The sequence below is a fragment of the Lygodium microphyllum genome, chromosome 9 (genome assembly GCF_053477565.2).
Source record: "Lygodium microphyllum isolate KBCC chromosome 9, Lygodium_microphyllum_v1.1.10, whole genome shotgun sequence".
Lineage (NCBI taxonomy): Eukaryota > Viridiplantae > Streptophyta > Polypodiopsida > Schizaeales > Lygodiaceae > Lygodium > Lygodium microphyllum.
In genome coordinates this window covers 59376131-59381318 of record NC_141143.1, presented here as the reverse complement: position 1 = coordinate 59381318, position 5188 = coordinate 59376131, and positions in this window count along the sequence as shown.

Genomic DNA, 5188 nt, shown 5'->3' with positions numbered 1-5188 from the left:
TGAAGTATTTTTATCATAAAATAATAATGGAATAAAATGACACATCATTTTCAGCTTGGAAAATATTCCAAAAATAAGTAAAAAAGTTAATGGAATTTTTAGGAATTTTTCTGCAATTAAATTGGAAATTTTACCATTTTTAATGATTTTTTGCTCATTTTGTGGGTATTTTGAAAAGAATTTTTAATTTGAAAATGTTTTGAATTTTTTTCTTGAAATTTTCAGTTTAGAAAAATATTGCAATTTACTCAGAAAGATTGGGAATTTTTCAAGATTTTTTTGTAATTTTTTTGAATTTTAATTGATTTTTAATGGTTTTTGTTTAATTTTTCAATGTATTTTTAGGGGTTTCGGGTTTTGGAATTAAAAATCCGGGAATATACCCAGGAATGGACTGCGTGTCAGCTGCGTGTGAACAGCCGGCGGCAAACCACCTCACGGACCAGCTAATGCACGTCTCCGCGCGTGAACGACCGCTAACGGACTCCCGCACACGAACTCCTACGAACACCACACGTGCACACACCCGTTCGTGTGTCAGGGGACTAGGGGCTGAAAAAGGGATCGGCAGTTGCTGCAGTTTTCGGATGGTGTCCGCTTGTGTCTGCGGGGGGGGGGAACAGGGGCTTGGAGGGGGGTGGTGGGGTTTGGTGTGCCTGGGGGAATGGGGGCTTGCAGGGGGGTTGGTGGGGGATTGTGTGACTGTGGGGGGGAAGGGGGGCTTGGAGGGGGGTGATGGGGAATGGGGGTGCAGGCAGGGGTACAGCGGGCGGGGCGTGACGTGGCCCAGCGGCGGCGTCCAGGAGGCCACGGCGGCGCCAGAGGCGGGCCCCAGCGAGGCGGGGCAGTGGTGTGGCCCAGCGGCGGCGTCCAGGAGGCCACGGCGGCGTCAGAGGCGGGGCCCAGCGAGGTGGGGCAGTGGCGGCGGGCGGAGTGGCAGGCGACAGGGCGAAGGCGTGAGGCAGGGCGGCCAGCAGCCTGGCAAGGAGAAGAGGGAGGGGGCACAGCACGAAGCGCCAGGGGAGAAGAGGAGGAGGAGGAAGAAGATGAGGAGGAGATGGAGGAGATGAGGAGGAGATGGAGGAGCGTGAAGGAGAGGGAGATGGAGATGGAGATGAGGGGGGAGATGGCACGCAGGGGGGAGAGGGAGATGGAGGTGGTTGGGGGAAGGGGTCGGGGAGAGAGAAAGGTGGGGGTGGGGGGGATAGGGAAGGGTGCCCGGGGGGTGGGGAGCCCATGGAAGTTGGGTGGGGTGCCCAGGGGGTAGGGTACCCATGGGAGGGGGTGGGAGGTGCCCATGGGTATGGGGGTGGGGGTGCCCAGGGGAGGTGGGGGGGTCCATGGATGTGGCGGGGGTTGGGGAGGGTACCCATGGGGGGTGTGGGGGGGGTGAAAGGGGGGGTGCCCATGGGGGAAGGGTACCCGCCATAAAAGAAAGGCGTGCCCCCGTCCTGCGCGCGTGCGCGGGGCGGGGTAAAAAAATTTGCCGTGACGGGAGCGGAATAGTGACGGGATATCGGTAGGGGGCACGCGAACGTAACCGGGGCATGTGGAGATGCGTGAAAGCGAAAACGGGTGCGTTCACGCGCGGGACGAGTCGCACGAAAATACAGAAAAATAAAGAAAAATGAATATCTCCCAATCCGGTCATCAAAACGAAATGTCATAAAAACAAAAATTGGGCAGGACGGCAGGGGGAAGACAGAGGAAACGGGCAACGGGGGTTCCGGGGGTAAAGGGCGTTCACATGCAAAAAATACGAAAAATGGCCCCGAAAACGCAAACGAAAATTAATATCGGAAGATCCGTGCATCAGAACGAGGTGCGAGAAAAAGGAAAAATGGGCAGAAAGACGTGCCCGACCAACCTATCACATCAAAACATGGTTCCGACTGAGAGAATACGCGTTCACATGGGAAAAACCCAAAAAACAGACCCGAAAATGGAATCGAAAATTAATATTGGACGAACCGCTTGCCGGAATGACATGCAGTAAAAAGGAAAAATGTTCGCAGGAAGGGGTGGCACAGCGGTGTCATGTTGGAACGCAGTTCCGGCTGAAGTAGGAGGGGTTCACATACGAAAAACACCAAAAATACACCCAAAAACACATTGAAAAATTAATAATTAAAAATACAAAAGGCGAAAGAGGATAGACGAAAAAGGAAAAAGGTGGGGGAAGGTGGGGGGAACACGACTGTCAAATCAAACATGAATTTTGATGCAAACAGAGTAGGTTCACATGGAAAAATGTCAAAAAGATGCACGAAAAAGTCTCGAGAAACCACAAAAATTAATATTGGACAAACCGTGCATTGGAACGACACGGAGTAAAAAGGAAAAATGTCAAAGGGAAAGTTGTTGTCAGGGGTATGACGTCAGATCACCGGTCCGAAGCAAGAAAAGCGCGTTCACATGGAAAACCAGCTAATGTACGCAAAATGCTTCAAAAATTAATAACTCGAGAACCGTGCACCGGAACAGGGGTGGGTAAAAAGGAAAATTGGACAGGTGAAGGGATGAATAGGGCTATAACGTTGGATGTGGATTTTGGTGAACGTAGGGTGCGTGCACCTGGCAAGACAACAAAATCAGGGAATAAAGGAAAACTGCAAGGGAACAGCCCCGAGGGTGGGTGGAAAATGGACGGATGGGCAGGAAGGGACCCCATCAGGGTAAAAGCAAGTTATGGCAGAGAGGCATTAGCAGGTTGAGGCATATGCAGAGGGGTATGCAATGTAGACGCGCAGGGACGCGTTCCCATGCTTAAAACCTTAACGGGTAGGGTTAACCGAGCAACAGGAACCTAATACCATACAATAGACTATCCACTAGCGTCCCCACACTTAAAACATGAACATCACTGAGAAACAAGGTGTAGGGTTAGAAAAACTTGGCCCAAGTTGTAGAGAATCAAGGTTGATTGTCGATGGCACGTCTTGTGTTGTTGTCGGCTCCTGCAGGAGGTACCGAGGCATCTTCACAGTGCACGTCCTGCGTGGCAGGGACCACGCGGCAGCACCCAGGGAGGTAGCTGGTTGAAGGAATCGCAAAAAATTTGCCGATGATGAGGAATGGTACACTCAACTCACAATCACTCATATGGAATGAAAGAACAGTCATTCGCCCCATAACTAATATCACTCAAGGAATAATGATTGAAACCCATATCTCATACCCGGTGTAGAAATTGACAAGGGGGATGGTGCAGAGGGAGTATGCCAGGGTGCACAGTTGATGGTGCCTTAGTGCGTCCAACCCGTCTGGCATAGGTGCAAGGAGGAAGGCAAGGGAGCTTTACAGTACAGTGTACAGAACAGGGTGGTGTGTCTTGTGATGACGGTAGAGACCCACCCCGTGGATGCATAGGGAAACGGGAACATACCTGACTCCAAGAGTCGTAACGTTCCTCAATCTCACCTCTTGGTAATTGATTGAAGAAACTCCAGTCACACTCAGCCCACCCTTTGTCTCACGCTCTGTTGAAAGATACAAGAGGGCAATCATGTCCTGAAACCCATTGATGTAATCCTTACGGTCACTTGTGCAAAGGTTGTATGCCTTGTGTGCATTTGATGGTGCAATTGTGCATCCTGCCCTGTGCCGGCATACGGTGTGAGAAGGAAGGCCAGGGAGCCTTATGGTGCAGTGCACAGAAACAGATCGTGCTTTGTGCATTGAGAGGCCCATCCCGTGCGTGCAACACTTCATTCACACTTCTCACCTCTCATTTGATTTGAAGGGAAAAGACTGGTCACTCGCCCTACCCTCTGTCTCATACTCTGTTGATAAATACAGAGAGCAACCCATACTCACTTCCCCATCCAGTTAGGATGAAAGCTCGCGTCACTCGATTGTTTGTCAATGAAGATCGGTGTCAGTTGTTGTCATCAGGGTGTTGAAGATGAGGCATCCCCAGGAAGGCAGCCAACAAATCTGGTACTTCAATTGGTTGTAGAAAAGATCATCTATGAAAGGGGGCAGACCGACTGATGAAGTTGCAGAGCCAGCACACCAAGGGAGGTGGCTTTAAATTTCTCTGGACAATTTTCTGCTAGTGAGTCAGTTATCCTGAACTGCGAGGTGTTACCACCTTTTCCACAGCCAGCTTCCCGCCCAAGGGTGTTTGCCACCTTTTCTTGGAGCGAGGCCTGCTATGACAGGGAATTTCTTCATTTTCTCCCATAACAATTTTTTTTTGCTTTTCTTGTTTATTTTTTTTCTTTTCTTTTTCTCCTACTCTCGAGGGTGTTTCCACCTTTTCTCGATGAATAGGTCGGTATGACAGGGACCTAAGTCCTTTTCTCCCATGACCGATATATATATACATATTTTTTGTTTCGAATTAAGCAAGGGAATGGTAGAAACACCATTTGTCAGAACCCACCTCGCCACTGTCACTGGTAGAAAATAGAGGATAAGAGATCAAGGCTGGAAGGTGGGGCTGAGGGGACAGAGGATTGTGTCCACCTCATCAGGAGTGGCTCAAGAACGACTATCATAAGTAGCATCATAAGAGTGATAGTGCTGCGCCAACGAGGGAAAGGATCAGGTGACCGTGATTGTCAAGATCCCCAAGGAGGGAAGTACTTCTTCAGGCGATATCCATTGATCAGGAAGGTATCATCAGAGGCATCAACGGTCTGCACTTGGACAGAGCCATTAGGGTTGATAGCAAGTACCTTATATGGGCCCATCCAACGTTGTTGCAGCTTGCCAGGAAACTTGCCAAATCGTGAATCATAGGCTAGGACCAAATCACCTACCTTGAACTCCTTGTGCTTGATGAAGCTGTCATGGTAAGCCTTATGGCGAGCTTGTGTGGCTTCCATGCACTGTAGAGCCATCCTGTGAGTTTCGTCCAAACCTTCCAGGTGCAGGAGACGGCGTTGCAGTGAATCATCGTCCCCCAAACGCTCTTGCCACTCGCAAAGAGGGCAATTCTAGTTCAACAGGAAAAACAGCTTCTGTACCATACACTAGCTGGAACGGTGTTTGTCCTGTTGCTGCTTTATAGGAGGTTCTGTATGCCCAGAGGGCCTCTGTAAGTCGATCATCCCAATCCCGACGATGTGCGGCAATTGTTCTTGTCAGAATCGAGCGGAGGATTCGATTCGTGACTTCGACTTGGCCGTTGGCTCTAGGGTAATAAGGAGTGGACTTGCGATGGCGGATCTTATATAGCTCT